This window comes from Dasypus novemcinctus, chromosome 11 (assembly GCF_030445035.2).
Source record: "Dasypus novemcinctus isolate mDasNov1 chromosome 11, mDasNov1.1.hap2, whole genome shotgun sequence".
NCBI classification, from domain to species: domain Eukaryota; kingdom Metazoa; phylum Chordata; class Mammalia; order Cingulata; family Dasypodidae; genus Dasypus; species Dasypus novemcinctus.
Window position 1 is genome coordinate 30,017,174 of NC_080683.1, and position 18,378 is coordinate 30,035,551.

Genomic DNA, 18,378 nt, shown 5'->3' on the forward strand with positions numbered 1-18,378 from the left:
TGAAGGATGTTGTTAATGTGGGAAAATGTGGAAGGAGTTGGGGGCAGGGAATATGGGAACCCTTATGTTTTTTATGTAACATTTATATAATCTAAGTACCTTTTTTTTAAAAGTATATTTAAAAAATAAAAATAAAGATCAGCAAAGGATCTGAATGGACATTGATTCAAGGAAGATATATAAATGGCCAATAAGCATATTAGTCATCAGGGAACTGCAAATCAAAACCACAATAAGATACCACTTTACACCCACTTGGATGACTAGAATAAAAAAAGTCACATAATGACGTGTTAGTGAGGATGCAGAGAAATTAGAAACCTCATACACTGCTTGTGGGAATGCAAAATGTTGCAGCCACATTGGAAACATTCTGGAAGTTCCTCCAACAATTAAACATAGTTATCATATGTATGAGTTTCCAATGGCTGCTATAATAACAAAGTACCATAAACTGGGTGGATTAAAACAACAGATAATAATTCTCTCACAGTCTGAAGGCTACAAGTCCGAAATCAAAGTGAAAGCAGGGCCACGCTTTCTCTGAAGGCTCTAGGCAAGGAAGCTTTCCTTGCCTCTTCCTAGCCTCTAGCATTTATCAGCAATCTTTGGCACTTCTAGGCTAGTAGAGTAACTACAATCTCTGCCTCCATTTTCACATGGCTATCTTCCCTTTGTGTCCATCTGTGTCTGTGTCCAAATTTCCTTCTTCTTATAAGGACCCCAATCCATACTGGATTAGGATCCACCAGTACAGTCCATCTTAACTAATTACAACTACAAATACCCTATTTCCAAATAATACCATATTCAAAAGTACCAGGGGTAGGACTTAACATATCTTTGTGGGGGACAAAATTTAACCGACAATCCCATATGACCCAGCATTTCCACACCAAGGTATGTGTCCAAGAGAAATATAAACATAGGTCCAATATATAAAGAGATATTACAAGTCAACAATAAAAAGACAAATGACCCAATTTAAAAGTGGGCAAAAGACTTTAATAGACATTTGTCCAAAGAAAAAGTACAAATGGCAAAAAAAAACCAAAACACACACACACACACCAAAAAAATGCTCAACATCACTACTGATTTAGGGAAATGCAAATTAAAACTACAATGAGATACCATTTCAGACCTATCAGAATAACCACTATTAAAAAGACAGAGAACAAGTGTTCAAGAGGATGTGGAGAGATAGGAATGCTTATTCACCGCTGGTGGGAATGCAGCCATGGTGGAAGACTGGCAGTTTCTAAAGAAGTTGAATATAGACTTACCATGTGACCCTACCATACTTCTACTGGGTATATACCCAGAAGAACTGAGAGCAGTGTCACAAATAGACATCTGCACACCTACATTCATAGTAGCATTATTCATGATTGCCAAAAGTTGGAAACAACCTAGATGTCCAGCAACCAATGAATGGATAAACTATGATTTACTCACATGATGGAATATTATGCAGTTGTAAAAAGAAATGAAGTCATAAAGCATATGACAACATGGATGAACCTAGAAAGACATTATGTTGAGCAAAACAAGCCAGACACAAAAGGACAAATACTATATGACTGCATTACTATGAACCAAATATATTGTACACCATATTGTATGGCTCAAAAAAAAATGTATATCTATCCAGTATGTTTGAGAAACATGTTTTTATTCAACTGTTTTATTTTTATTTTTAAATTATTGTTCATATTGTCAATTACTAAATGTAAAAAATAAAGTTTAAAAAATGCTTGAAGGAACACTTCCTCAGTTTTACAATAGCATGGGCTTCAACATTTGCACTTACTGAACTCTCATTTCAAATGACATTTACCATGAGTTTATCATTATGACAACAGCTTGACTCAAAGTAGGTTATCGCAGAAGTAAAAGTTTATGCAGTGAAACAACATATTGAACTGGTCTTTTCAGGTAACAGTTTATTAAATAAATCAAAGGGACAATCATTCAGAAAGCACCTATGCAATAAAACTACACCCACAGTACTATGGCTGGTCTCAAATACACGTAAGGGAAGCCACCTATATGTAAGAGGTACACTCTCTTGAATACATACTTTACCCTAAAAATATACAAAATCTTACCTGAACACAGGAGTTGGCAAACTTTTTCTGTAAAGGGTCAGAGAGTAAATACTTGTGGCTTTTTGGGACATAAAGTATGACAATGTGTAAATGAAGGATGTGACAGTGTTCTAATACAACTTTATTATAGACACTGAATTGTGAATTTCATAACATTTTCATGTGTCATGAAATATTCTTCTTTTGGTTTGTTCTCAATTATTTAAAAATGTTACACCATTCTTAGCTCATGGGCAGTACCAGAAAAACAGGCTCTGGTCAGATTTGCCTCATGAGCCATAGATAATATGAAGACCCCTGCCAGAAGATTCTTTGGTTAAAAATGTAACTACCCCTAGAAGGTACAGCATACTTAGTCATCACCAGTCCTCAACTCCTTTAAAGGAGATGAATTATTCAATTGCCTTCTCTTGCTATAGTAAGTTAAGAGTACAAAAGACAATGTTTTTATAAAGTAACATCTTGTTTTTTTCCTATCATAAAAATAATATGTGCTCTTTGAACAAAAACTGAAAAACAGATAAGTCAAAAGGAATTAGCCCACAATGCAGGGGGAAAAAAATACTGTAAATGTGAGATCAATTGCTCATATGTAGGAAGGTCAGGAGGTGAAAGGTAGGTAGGTAGATAATACATATGTAGCTAAGATCTTACTATACATAAGTTTTGCTTACGTTCCTTTTTTTAAAGATTTATTTATTTATTTCTCTCCCCTTCCCACCCCCCCCCCACCCCAATTGTCTGTTCTCTGTGTCTACTGGCTGCGTGTTCTTCTTTGTCTGCTTCTGTTGTTGTCAGCGGCACGGGAATCTGTGTTTCTTTTTGTTGCGTCATCTTGTTGTGTGTGCGGTGCCATTTTTGGGCAGGCTGCACTTTCTTTTGCGCTGGGCGGCTCTCCTTACAGGGCGCACTCCTTGCGCATGGGGCTCCCCTATGTGGGGGCACCCCTGCATGGCAGGGCACTCCTTGAGCGCATCAGCACTGTGTATGGGCCAGCTCCACACGGGTCAGGGAGGCCCGGGGTTTGAACCACAGACATCCCATGTAGTAGACGGATGCCCTAACCACTGGGCCAAGTCCGCTTCCCTGCTTATATTCTTATTGTTTAGCTTTGATTACCTGGTAGACTCTCCTTCATTTTCTGCCTTAAATAATCTTAATTTCAAATATAAAAACTGAAAGAGAACATGTTAGAAAAAGAAATGTATATAAATCTTCTCACATGAAAATGAGAGGAAAGAAATGGAACTATTTGGCTTTGGCAAGAAAACTGAAGCGAGATTCTCTTCAGATATTTAAAAGCTGTCTATGAGTCTTACATTATTCGAGGGGACCAGCCCAAGGTAACTGAGTGGAATTTACAGTAAGCAAAGCTTACATAATGAAAGAAATAGCCATGTGGGTGAAAAGCATAAGCTGCCCATGAATTAGAAGATCAATGACCCAAAGGAAAGGCTATGAGAAAACATTCCTGCAATGACCATTAAATTAACTAGTCTCCCCACCAAGTCTAAACTTCTAAATAATGTAAAATTAATTGAATTTGCTTAAAAGAAGTTACTTGAAAACTCTTCTAAAGGATTTCCCAATAGGAAGTTAATAGATATTATTTAATAAAAGGATTCCATAACCAAATAAATTTGGGAAACACAGGGTTCTTTACAACAGGATTTCTGTGTTTAATATGCTAATGTGTACTGTAAATCTTTTTCACTAGGAAAGGCCACTTTCCATACTTTTGGCAACAGAAATTTTTTTTACTTCCAGGTATTACTGGAAATCTGATTTGAGAAATGCAGCTCCTCTGCTAATTAAATAATTAACTAACTATAAAATAAAATACTGCTTTAGTTGATCTTATCAACTCTGGATAATGAATAAAATAATTCATCCAGAAAGAATTAATCAGAAATTAAATAAATTTATAACACAAAAGTGTGGCATTTTCTTCAACAACCCTGAAGAAACTTTAAAATTGCTCTATTGTATAGAACACTCAGTAAAATCAAAATGTCTATAAATATGGTTTCTTAAGTTTTTACGTTTACATAAAAGTTAGATATCTAAAACATCTGTGAACAATAACAAATTGTGAGATAAACAGAAGGAATACATTAAAACTCATTAACTCAGACAACAGCTTAAAGGAAGCATTTCTAGTTTTAGAACTTGGAGGGACACCTATGTTATGGCTATCTGGTATTAGTATTCTTAAGTATTTTTACAATATTCTCCAAGATTTCAACAGGTAGTAAGTGAAGGTTTGGAGGTTTCAAGCATGGAGTTTTGTGTTTTTGTTCTTTTTTGTTAGTTTAATATTGGAAGGTTGCTGCTAATGCTTGCTATCATAGAAACTGTACGTGCCAGAGTTCTTTGCTCAGGCAAGAGGTTTGAAATAATCTGTTGTGGTTGAGGCTCTGCTGGGCTACAGCTCTGTGAATTATCTTATCTAGGCTAAATTCAACCAGCGATAGGATGGCTCATAAATAATCCAAAGAGTTGGCTGCCATGTGCTCACAGCATCTCACCTCAAACTGCCATACCCATGCAAGGGGAAAATAGGTGTCAGTGTGGGTCTCAGCCAGGCCATGAAAAGCATATTCCTTATTTAGAGTTCACCATTGCACCATTTTAATAAGCACTTTGTTCAAAGCTTTTTATATGTACTGTTTCATTTAATGTTTATATCACAACCCTATTAAGAGGGCATCATTCTTATCTCGGTTTTATAAACGAGAAAACCAACACTCAGAGAAGTTCAGAGTCACACTGCAAGGACAGAGCTGAGGGGAGATGTGAGTCCAAGCAGCTCAGTCCAGAGCCTGTGCTCTTAACCACCTCACTGTGCACTTGCCCTGGGCTCCAAAGTAGAGTGAGGGAAGATATTAGGAATAGCTTAGAAAAACTAATCACCAGGGCTGCAAACTCTAGGCATGACTAGCTTATTTCCACACTGGCTTGCCTAACCACTGGTGACTCCTCAACTTAAGCCTATCTGACATTCTACCAGAGATTCACTTTCCAGTGACTCATTCTAGGACTATGGTGAATTAGGTCCCCATCAGTCAGATGGTTTTTCTACTGACATTTAGCTGAGACCAGTTGCTCTAGGAGTCTAAGAACATGAACATTCTGGGAAAGACAGTACCTCAAGGGGTCATGCACATGCAATAGATGCCTCAGAAAAAGAGGATTTAAGGAATAAGTACAGAAATGGAAACAAGAAGATTTCGAACTTAAACCTAATTGGGGATGGGGAAAGAGGACACACTCTTTCTCCTCTAAGGTATGGTTCCTAGATCTCAAGATAAAAGCTGTTCACATCTGTAAAACAGGATATGCATTAAATAAGATCTAGTGGACTAGCTAAGAATAAGACCAACATATAACATATTTCACCCATATAAGAAATTCATTGAGGCTTCTAAACAAGGGTCTGTGGAAAGATTTCAGGGCATCAGTGAGCTTGAACTGAAAACTCAAAATGACATTAATCTTGTGGGGACGTGTTGGAATGAGTGAGATATATTTATTTTTTTGTTTGTTTGTTTACATTTTAATTAAAGTTAATAGATCACAAAGAATGTTACATTAAAAAACATGAGGTTCCCATATAATCCACTCCCTGCCCCCCACCCCCATCACTTTTGTAAATAGTATTTTTTTTAAGATATACACATCTCAAAAAACATTGCATTAAAAAACATAATAGGTTCCTGTGTACCTCCCACCTCCCCACCCCACTCCTCCCACACCAACAACCTCCCCTATCATTGAGCACACTCACTGCACTTGGTGAACACATTTTGGAGCACTGCTGCATCACATGGATAATAGTTTACCCTGTAGTTCACACTCTCCCCCAGTATATTCAGAGGGTTATGGCAGGATACATGAAGTCCAGCATCTGACCCTGCAATATCATTTAGGACAACTCAAAGTCCCAAAAATGTCTCCACATCACATCCCTTCTTCCCTCTCCCTGCCCTCAATAACTACTGAGGCCACTTTCTCCACATCAATGCTACAATTGCTTCTATTACTAGTCGCAATAGTTATATAGTAGAATATCAGTAGGCTCACTCTAATCCATATTTTATTCCTCCATTCTGCGGTCCTTGGGATGGTGATGTCCACTCCACCTCTAGATCAAGAGGGGGCTTAGATTTCACATAGATGATGGATGCAATTCTTCTACTTGCAGTTGTAGGCACTCTTGGTTCCCTGGAGTGGTGGCTGACCATCTTCACCTCCCTGTTAGATGACCTGGGTAAGTCCAACGAACTAGAGAGTACGAGTTACAACTCTGCTGAGGCTCAGGGCCTAGATGGCACATGGGCAGTTCAGAGATTCAAGTCCCTTGAGTATACACCATCCCTAGCACCAACCACAGTTTCAGTAAAAGTGACAGAAGAGGCATGTGTAGAAAGGTCACATCTGAGTCCAGCTCCATCAAACTCAGGAGCACAAATTCCAAAGTAGGGCCCTCTGACATGGCACAGAATTCCAAATCCATATGCCATGATCATATACCCTGTGGGTCTCCATAGACTTCAGGAGAACCAGTAGGGTTGTACCTACTTTGGCTGTTTCTAAGTCCTGCTGAAGCGTGCATTAGCGTGACCCCTCTGATGACCTCCCAACTCTTTTTTGAAGACTCTTAGCCATATTAGCTCATTTGTCTTTGCCATTTTCCCCTTTTATTCAAGGTCAAAAAGCAGTTTTTAACACATGATCCTACATGTAGGCTGAGATATTCTGCTGGTCTGAGTTGACCCTTTTATTCAAGGTCTCTTTCTAGTTGCATCACCAGTTAGTGATTGGTAGTAATCCCTCGGTACCAGGGAGGCTCACCCTGGGAGCCATGTCCCACGCTGGGGGTATGTGATACATTTATTAAATAACATACAGTATGATGTGGATTAAGGGGTCCATGGAACAAAAATGGTTAAGAAACCCTGCAACCTGACTTACAAAAGTTTCAATTCAAATGTGACTAAGTTTTATGGTCTTCTCAAATTTTATTTGAAAAAAGAGTAGTATATTTCCACTGGAGTTTTAAAAAATTATGAATCGGAGTACTTCATCACATTTGATAAATTTTCCCACACATGGTTCTTATGCCCCTTTTATATTAACCTATTATTAGCACTACACCCATTAAATATGTGTCCTGGAGACTTAGATCTTCCAGCTATTCATTTGGCAGTTGAGCCCTGAATCTCAGCAGTTACAGCTAACACCTACCCCCCAGTTCATTGGACTCACCCCAGGACAACTAACAAAAGGATGATGATGTACTATGTCTATTCCAAAAAACAGAGCATAACTACAACTGTAAGCAAGACAATTCCACCCATATGCCCCATGGGATCTAAACTCCCTCTCAATAGGAAGCAGAGTGGGCATCACCATCCCAAAATCTTCGACTGAGGAATGAACAAACATAAGGGGGAAATGCAACTATGAACTACAGTAAACCTATTATTATTCTAGTAACGGAAAAACTTGTAACACTGATATAAAGGCAGTGGTCACCAGACGCTGTGAGGGGAGGGAGAGGGAAGAATAGGTATAACATGGAACATTACTGGGACATTGAAATTGTTCTGCCTGACACTGCAATGACAGATACAGGCCACTATACATTTTATCAAAACCTATAAAATTGTGCAGTACAAAGTGTAAAACATAACGTAAACTACAGACCATGGTTAGTAGCAATATGTCAATATGTGTTCACCAATTATAACAAGAGTATCACACTAACAAAAGATGTTGTTAATGGGGAAAGTGGGAAAGGGGACGGGGTGAGGTATATGGGAATCCCCTATATTTTCAATGAAACATTTATGTAATCTAAAGCTTCTTTAAAAATAAAATACAGGGAAGCGGACTTGACCCAGTAGTTAGGGAATTCGTCTACCACACGGGAGATCCACAGTTCAAACCCTGGGCCTCCTTGACCCATGTGGAGCTGGCCCATGCACAGTGTGATGTGCACAAGGAGTGCCCCGCCACGCAGGGGTGTCCCCCACGTAGGGGAGCCCCATGCGCAAGGAGTGCACCCCATAAGGGAGAGCCGCCCAGTGCTAAAGAAAGTGCAGCCTGCCTAAGAATGGCACCGTCCATACAGTGAGCTGACACAACAAGATGACGCAACAAAAAGAAACACAGATTCCCGTGCCGCTGACAACAACAGAAGCGGACAAAGAAGAACACGCAGCAAATACACACAGAGACAGACAACTGGGGCAGGGGGGTGGAGGGTGAGGGGAGAGAAATAAATATATTTTTTAAATCTTAAAAAAAAACAAACAATAAACAAGTTACTGAACTCTCCCTCAGAGGTTTGCATTATATCAAACCTTATTAGCACTTGAAACAGGGTATTCTATTGTTTCTATGAAAGGGGACATCTTAGACCTTCAAAGAAACTTGACTACCTCTGCAATGAGACTATAAAGAAGCTACCAATTTTATAAATATTAATAGAAAATTTTCAAGTGTAAAAAATCTAGCTCTAACATTCTTTCAAATTCTGAACCAATGAAAATAACATTGTTTCTAAACAAAAAAAAATTAATATAAAAATAAATGGTCTATCCCTGTTAGTATTTCACACAACTGGACATCCTAAAGAGGCATTTGATTACATAGTCTTGGTCTCAGAAAGTATCTTACCCTCCTACCAACGTCCTAATCATTTTTATTCCCATAGACTATAACAAAAGCTTCATAGGAATACATTTGGTAATTGCTGGGGAGTATCCTATCCCATGAAGCCATGGGTTCAGGTCATGCAGTTTTAACTTGCCATATCGGTACTAGGCTGAATGGTGAGCCCAAATCAGCTCCTAATTCCTGAAACCTGTAAATGTTACCTTATTTAGGAAGAAAACAAAAGGCCTTTGCCTATGTGCAAATTAAGGATCTTGAGATGGGAGATTATTAAATCCAAGTATCCTGAAAATGTCCCCACATCATATTTTCCTAGGTGGTACTGCAGGGACAGTTGCTGGACATTGTAGGTCCTGCCATGGCCCACTGGGTGGACTGGGGGAGAGTGTAAACTACAATGTAAACCACTAACCATGTGGTGCAGCAGTGCTCCAAAATGTATTCACCAAATGCAATGAATGTGCCACGATGATGAAAGAGGTTGTTGATGTGGGAGGAGTGGGGTGAGGGGGGTGGGGGCTACATGGGGACCTCATATTTTTTGAGGTAACATTTAAAAAAAAGAAAAAAAAAGTGACAAGAAAAAAAAAATCCAAGTATTCTTATAAGAGAGAGGCAGAGAGAAATTTAAAACACACAGCAGAGAGGAAGCAACGTGACCAGGAAATCAAGGGTTGGAGTGATATGGCCCCAAGTTAAGGAATGCCAGCAGCCACTATTAGCTAGATTGTCTGCTAGGGCCCAGTGATAACGATTTCAGATTTCTACTTCTAGGCCTGTGAAAAAATAAATTTCTGTTGTTTTAAGCCACCAGTTGGTGGTAATTTGCTATAGCACCCCAAGGTAACTAATAATATACTCTTTGGTCAAAATTCACTGTTAACTGTTATGTACCAGAAACTGTGCTAGGCTCTGAGGATGTATGGAGTTATATTTTTATATTAAGCCTAAATCTTTATCCCTAAAGTTACTCAATAATCTTCTCTTTGGATTAGATAAACCCAAAACTGCACTCTCTCTTACAAGATTAAGTTGCCAATAGTTGAAAACACCCATCCTGTGTGCCCTTCATCCTCTCTTCTGAAGGCCACTTTTCCCCGTTTCTACTCTTCCTCATCAGAGATAGTTCCAGATGCTGACCATAATCGGCTGCCTTCTTCTAGATACTTTTTCTTCAACTTTCCTTAAAATGTGTTAACAAAATACTCCAGATGAGGCTTAAGCAGGTAACAAGAAAAGAAGAGCTACTGACCCTCAATTCTGTAAGGATGGGCCTGAGATTGGATTCAGGTGCACCTCTGCTGGGAATTTGAGGTCAATGAAACCACTAAGTCTTATCACATAAATGTTTGCTATACAGTCCTTCCATATTCTACAGGTGGCTATTTCAATCTTTGAACAGAACTTTACATTTTCACTGTAAAATTTTGTCTTTTTGGTTTGAGAGAAGAGTTCCAGCTTCTCAAAAATTATTTTGAGAATGGATTTTATTGCTCTATTACACTGAGTATTCCTCCCATCCCTAGATCTGATACACTTGCATTCTCTGTCTTCAATGAAGTTTCTGCTATAAAGCAAAGAGTAAATCCAAGAGTGAGTCTCTTGGGGTAAGCCAGTAGTCACTTCTCTCTAGGTTCAGTCATTCCACAAACATTGAATGATTATCTATCACATGAAGATACAGTCAGTCACTTCATGAAATTCATAATAAAATTAAAGCTAGCTACTTAATGCCTGTGTATGAAATTCTGAGTCCTTCCTAAAATGCCAGTTATATTATGCCACTCTTGTTCTCAAAAATTTCCAACAGCATCCTTGGTTACCTGATCATGTCTGTTTATTACCTGGCCCCATCTTTTTCTATCCAACTGATCTCCTTCCAGTCAAGCCCTAGCATCAGGCACATCAGGCTCACTGTAAAACCCCCACCTCTGCACACAGCTTAAGTCAGCTCTCCTTCCCAGATACAGTCCCCAATTGCTCAGAGTCTCCCTGAGTTGCCTAGCTCTGACTTCTTTAAAGCCTTGTTTGTCCCTCATTCTGGCATTTTATCATATGCTGCCTGGCAGGATTGTTTAATTATTAGATTTCAAATATTAGATTTAATATCCAAACAGCATGACAAGCTGAGACCTCCTTAAAGTGTATTTCAAATAAGTCCCTGAACACAACTAGAAGTTCGATACGACCCTGCTGAAAGTTCAGCATTATTCTTGTCTTTTACTGATGAAGAATTTATCACCAATAAAGTATTAATCTCCTTGAAGAAAAGATATTCAGAATTAATTTCTCAATTCCAAATTGCAATTTTATCTACACAGAACTTTCTGATACTATTCCATGCATCCCTCACAGTACTGAAAATGCTAAGACTGCCAAAGCAACTGTATTTTCCCACTTATAAAAACCTGATTTGCAAGATTTGCTTCTAAACTCTACATTTTGGGCCTCAACCAGACATTTCCTCCAAACGCTTTTAGCCATTCCTCTACTATACACACTGTTATCTCTTATACCACAATAAAAATAACTGTAACCATCAAATCCTATTTATACAGAAATCAGGCCAATGTCAGAATGTCAAGCTCAGCTTTCCCCCTTTAGTTTTAATTACTCAACACTAAATTCATCCTCAAGAATTTAGCATAGTGGAGAGAGAGCAAAGGCTCTGGAGTCAGACAGACTAGGGTATGATCGTCATTTCCTCCTTGGACTGCTGTCCAACCTACGGGAAGTTACCTAATCTCTCCCAGCCTATTTTCCAACCATGTCCTGAGACTTACCAGCTATATAACCTTCAGAAATTACTGAACCTCTCTGTTCAGTACAGTAGGTGTGAAAGTGACAGATCCTGGCTTGCAATAAGGGCTCAACCAATATTAAACACCATTATTATTAATAAGATTGATATTAATATTGTAAAGTACATAGCAGGCAGCTGGGTTCAATAAAAGATAGCAACTATTATTTTCTAAACCATATTTATTGATTATGCCAAATAGACTGATGGTTATTTAGAATATTTTATCCATTTAGCTATGGCTGGGGTTCTCAAAGTATGGCCCAGACTAACAGCTTTAGAATATTGTTAGAAAGGCAAATTCTTAGGACTTGTTAGCAAAGCAAATTCACAGGCTCCACACCAGACCTACTGAATCAGAAGCTCTGACAGGTAGAGCCCAGTAGATTCCAAGGGAATCTGATGCAGCTCAACTTTAGCACCACTGGTATAAATCAAAGGTCTAGGAAAAAATATTTATTTATTTTCAGATTTTAAGATTTAAGAAAACTACTCTCATAAGTAGGAGTTTTTACTATCCTTTATAAAGCTGATGCTTCAAAAATGCTTCTATCTCATCTGTGCCCATAGCATAAAATTACTCAAAACTATGCGGTGTGGTCAAGAACACAGACCAAATGAAGTATTTTTTCTATTCCCTAAAGTTATCACTGTGCTCTCGGCTTCGGGATTTATATTTCCTTGCAGCCACCAAATCAGAAAATAAAGAACAGTGTGAATGATTCAGTGGAGTCATGAAGTCGTTTTCAATGTAGGCAAAGGATATCTTGCCATGAGTAAATTAAGCTTTCCAAAGACATGATGGAACAAAGATAAATATTTGGTAGTCTGGGTGTCTCCCATGTGGTAACCAAGTAGGTTACTAACAAACAGGGTGTGGACCAACACTGAAATCCCTGGCTTCTTCCTTTCCAAAATGCATTTATGTATCAATAAATTAAAATTAAAATTTAGACCAAATATCCTACTTACCTACTTACAAAGGTAAGGAATAAATTTATAGTATAACTAACCAGTGCTGAAGAATACATTTCCACAGTTAGACGGATGCGGCACAAGGAAAGCATATTACATGGACTTCCCTATACCTCCATCTTCTCTAAAAATCATTCATCCCCTTAAACTACTCCTCTTGAATACAGCTTCTCAGTGATGGCTCCAGTTCTAATTCTAAATACATAAGTAAAAACTTTTACAGGAATTTCCAATCTTTGATAATCATTAAAGTGCTTCAGAAAGGTAAGGACATCTTTCTTGTTTCCCCCAGAAAAGGCAAGCGCTAAATCATAGTACTTAAATCTTAGGTGTCATTTTTTATACTACTGTCCTATCAATTTTTTTAAAGATTATTTATTTATTTACTCCCCTCCCTCGTCATCTGCTCTCTGTGTCCATTTGCTGTGCATTCTTCTGTGTCTGCTTATATTCTCTTTAGGTGGAACCGAGAACTGATCCTGGGACCTTCCAGAGTGGAAGAGAGGTACTCAATTTCTTGTGCCACCTCAGCTCCCTGGTCTGCTCCATCTCTTATTGTTTCTCTTCTGTGTCTCTTTTTCTTGCATTATCTTGCTGCGCCAGCTCTCCACTCAGGCCAGCTTGCCACGCAGGCCAGCTCAAGACGCAGGACACCTTGCCTTCACCAGGAGGCCCGGGAATCAAACCCTGGACCTCCCATGTGGTGGATAGGAGCCCAATCATCTGAGCCACATCTGCTTCCCTGTCCTAGCAATTTTTAGATAAGACAGAGTTTCATGTGACCAGTAGTAGCAACTAAATAGTTACATAAGATCCTTTAGTTTTTAAAGAGGTAGCACTCTAGTGTCATAAGTAGAATGGGCATAAACAATGGCTGTAAATAATAAAAGAATGCCATCAAGTTTATATTTAAGATCAATTCTCTGAGTAAAATTTACTAATTAAAGCACAGGTACTTTTAATAACAGCTAGTTCACAAATTAATTTTATATTTAAAATTATGCTAACGAATATCTAAATGTTCTAACACCAACAATATATCTAGTTTACCTAGAAACCATAACTTTCAAGGTAAACAATCAAGTCTACCTATTACCCAGTGGTAAGGAGATCTGTACAAGCAGCAAATGTGATAATTAAACTTTATTCTTAAAAGTGTTCTGAAGATGGGTACGGGGAAGGGGAGGAAGAGAAGAGATGTGTAGGCATTCTCGGGACTTGAAGTTGTCCTGGGTGGTGCCCCAGGGAAAATTGCTGGATGTTGTATGTCTTCCCATGGCCCACTGGATGGAACGTGGGAAAGTGTGGGCTATGGTGTGGAACACGGACATGGGGTGCAGCAATGCCCGGAGATGTACTCACCAGACGCAATGGATGTGACATGATGATGGGGGACAGTGTTATTGTGGGGGGAATGGTGGGGAGGGGGCGGTGGGGGCGAATGGGGACCTCATATTTTTTTAATGTAATATCTTTTTTAAAAAATGAATAAATTGAGTAGAATCTGGAAAAAAAATAAAGTGTTCTGAAGAAAGATGAATCAAAAGATATTCTTGCCAGAACAATCAGTTTAAAGACAAGCTTAGTCATACAACTGAAATAGAGAACTTTAAAATATAAATACACTTGAAGAAAGCCAGAAATTTCTGTTCATCCACAAATAGGGTTTCAATTAATCAATTTTTTACTTTAGCAGACACAATTTTAAATCTCATAAAATAAGGCTATAGTGAAGTTTTTCTGGATAAAAAGCTACTGAAAAAATCATAATCAAATACAGGAAAGAAATATTTACATACATGGGCTTAAGAGTAACTTAAGCAATGATTTAAATGCTCCACAATGTTTACTTTTTCCAGGCATATAAACTTTTAAAAACCAATCATGCCACAATCATTTCCTGGGTACTGGATATATCCTGTTTTGCAGATGCATGAATCATGACTTCCTAAGTCATGGGATTGATTAATCAGTAAATAGTTTAAACTATAAGTTTGAGAAAATTAACTACAATCTCAAAGCCAAGGTGAACTTGATGCTGGGTCTGGAACGTTTCACAGTGCTCAAAGAAATCAAACATTGGACATTCCCCTCCCTCATTCTAATTCATATTCTCCTATCATGACTTCTAGTACAGCTCTATCAGCAAGAATCTGTGGCAAGGTTCCTCTTCTTTTAAATGAGGTCATCAAACCAGATGATTAGGAAGATAACCTGCAAGTGTGATTCTAAGTAAAAACGTGACTGAGGAGCAAACACTACCAGTATTTGCAAGGGAGAATGGAGTCTTCATTGACTCCCTTTCTGTGGGGGCACTGTGTGGGAGAAAGGAAACGGAAGAAAAAGGGGCTTTAGCCCCTAGGTTAACTTAAAACATTAAAGGGGTTAGAGGATGGGGCAAGTACAACTAATAGGATTACCTCAAGTAATGCTTAAGTGTCCCAGCAGGTTCTAAGCAAGGATTCAGTGAGCCAATCTAACTCTTCCACAGATTCTGAACCCCAAACCCTAGTTTTTTCTATAATGAATAAACTGAAAATAAAAACACTTGAGGTAAGAAAAGGGATATATGAGTGAGGGAGGTGGAAGGACACCATAAGCAATTTACACCTACTTTACAATTCTGTTTGAAGGCCTCTGTAGTGGGTTAAACAGTGTCCCCCCAAATTCATGTCCATCCGAAACTTCAGAATATAGCGTTATTTGGAAACATGGTCCTTGCAGATGTAAATAATTAAGGCTTTTGAATGAAATCACCTGGATTTAGGGTGGGCCCTACAGCCAATGACTGGTGTTCTTATAAGAAGAGGAGAAGACATAGAGAAGGCCATGTGAAGCAAGCAGAGACGGGAGTGCTGCAGCTATAAGCCAAAGAACACCAAGCACTGCCAGGAGCCACCAGAAGCTACCAAGAGGCAAGAAAGGATTCTTCCCAAGAGCCTGCAGGGGGAGCATGTTCCTATAGACTTGATTTCCAATATCTAGCCCCCAGAACTGTAAGAGAACACATTTCTTTTGTTTAAAGCCACCCAATTTGTGGTACTTTTTTTTTTTACCACAGCGACAGGAAACTAAATACACCCTCCAAGTCTAGCCACACTTCCATGCCTTAAACTCTACAAATATGCCAAGTGCTGTGCTTTATGTTTATCTCATTTAAATCCTCACATCAACCTATCATTACCACCAACTTACAGATGAGGACATAAGAAGGTTAAGGCCTCTCAAACTATTAATAAAAAACTGCAAAGCCTGGTGCAAATCTCTATTCTGTCTGATCCCAAAGGCATTGTTTTTATCTGCTATTCTTGCTGCCTCCCATCTTTGGTTTACATGTCACAAACTCATAAAACTTGTAGGAGGGAAGCAGCTGTGGGTCAATCAGATGAGCTCCCATCTACCATATGGGAGGCCCTCAGTTCATGTCCTGAGACCTCCTTGTGAAGGCAGGCTCGCCCGCACACTGCGGAGCGCTGCCCGGCCCACAGATGCCGCGGAGAACGAGAACACAGAGGAGCCTGCAATGAATGGACAAAGAAAGCAGACAGCAAGCAAGCCTCAAGTGGGGAGGGGAAATAAATAAATATAGAAGAACATACAGCATATGGTCACAGACAGCAGACAGCACACCAAAAAAGCCACGGGGGAAGGGGTTAAAAAAAAACTTATAGGAGACATTTTTCTTTCAAAGACAATTTTCTCTAAGTTAGCAGAATATACTGTTTATAAAATGGGGGAAGGGACAGGGAATCAGTGGGCAACGATCTGCTCTAACTTTTCAACCATATCATTGCTCAAAGGTGCAGGACTGGCAAGAACAGTTCCCTTTGCAGCCATAACTAAGGCATAACGGCCATGACAAAATAATTAAAAAAATGTTAAAGTAAACCAGTAATTTAGGAAGTGCAAAAGCCTTGAGAAGTATTTTAAAAGACGGCAAATATGTTGCTAACCTGAGTCAGCACTCCCAGGTAGCTAACTGCAGTATATGAACCAAGGATAGGGAGTCTCCAGACCCTTAGCTCCTTACAGCCATTCCATTGCACAACTTTAGGGCTGCAGGGAGAGAAAGCCCTGCCCTTAGACTATAAGCCTGACATTCCCTTTTCCCCTTTTTCTCCCCACTTCAACCTCCTCCTCCACACCTTCTTTCTTTTCTCCTCTACCCTTTCTCCCCAGCCCCTCCCATGGTTTAAGAGCCACTTGAGACTAGAGTTAAAACTGACAAAAACAGAGACTTTGTATTTAGATTTTATCTTACTTTATACCCATTTTTACTCTCTCCTTGTTCTCAATTATCTTTCATTTTACTAACTCATTTCCTATAATCCTCCTTACCCTCAACATTTATATAAAATGATCTCACTTTCCTAAAAACTCTTCAAATAATATTTTTCATTAATTGAAAAGGGATATGGTAAAGCCAGAAAGATATGGGACCTACTGCTTTCCTTGCCCTGTTCTTCCCTGAACATGTTCAACATTCAAGTGAAGTAGGAAACAGTCAATTCAGAATATTTATTTCTAATATTAAAATTTTTATCCAAAATTCATAAACTTTATAATATTTCCCACTAGTTGAATAATGACCAAATGGCCTCCTAGAACAAAAGTGTGTCCAACACTCCTTGAACTGAGACAAAATGAGATTGATTACATAATGCAACTTTCTTTTAAAACCACTTGAGACAAACATGGAAAAGATCACATGAAGGTTGAATTTCCTCAGCTTAACTAAATAACAACTCAAACCTTAACAGATTCCATGTCCCAGAATGGTTTGGGAAATTTAATTACTTTTCTTTATTGGAGATTAATGCTATAAGTTTCTAGACGTAAAAAATCTATGTTCTGATATTTTAAGTTTTGTGTCAGAAACTTCAGTGCACAATTCTTAAGAGTTATAAGAAAAGGCTCTTTGAGTTGATACTAAAACAGAAAATCACTGGAAGCAGCTAAATACAATGGGAATTAGCCAAGACTTTATTGTCAGGTTTTCCCCATCCCTAAAACAGATCCTCATTTAATAAGATCTAATTTTAAATCATGACCTATAACTGACTTTAGGGGGAAAAAAAGCAAACTTGATTAGGAGTCTATGAGTTGGACTGTCATTTATCTATTGACCATTGTCCCTAAAACATTATTTTCCCAGTTCTTACTGAGTTGTACCGTAATTAAGCCTTAAATGTTTGAGATTTGTCATTTAATTAAAAAAAAAAAGAGGTTACATATACCAGGTAAATTAGCCTTTGAACACTTGCTTTCTGACTCTAAAGAGTAGAATGTTTAGCCACTAAATTACATCACTCTGTGGGTTGCTGGAAGGATTAAATGGTTTTATGTATGCAATGTGTACGCATACACACAGTGAGAATACTCTTGCCAGGCATTATAAAGGACCCTAGGAATGAATATATAGTCTCTGTCCTTAAAGAGCTCAAATACTGGTGTGATATTTTTCTGCAATGACAGTATCCTCATATTCAATGAGCAAAGGACACATGACACACAAATAAATATTAACTTAGGAACCATAACTATTAACTGCAACTGTTTCACTCAGGGAAAAAGAAATGTAAATATCATCTCCTGGGTCTTACCCAAGTACAAAAAGTAAAATGAGTCTAGACTTCCGACTCTTTGAATCCATCTCCATTTTCATCTAACCTCTGCCATCAACATAAATCTGATGCTACAACTTGATTTGAATCTTCAGGGGAAAAAAATCACAATGAGAAATGCAGCTTTTCCATGACCTAACATAAATATTTACAAATTAATTAAACTGTTGAGATTTTTTAGGGTCCA

The 18,378-nt window shown here is 38.5% G+C and overlaps 1 protein-coding gene across 9 annotated transcripts in view; it reads right to left on the reverse strand.

Annotated features, from left to right (window-relative positions):
• The window catches only part of LOC101417339 (dystonin), a 486,360-nt gene that overhangs the window by 251,107 nt on the left and 216,875 nt on the right, over positions 1-18,378 (reverse strand). The gene's annotated exons all lie outside the window — the stretch shown is intronic.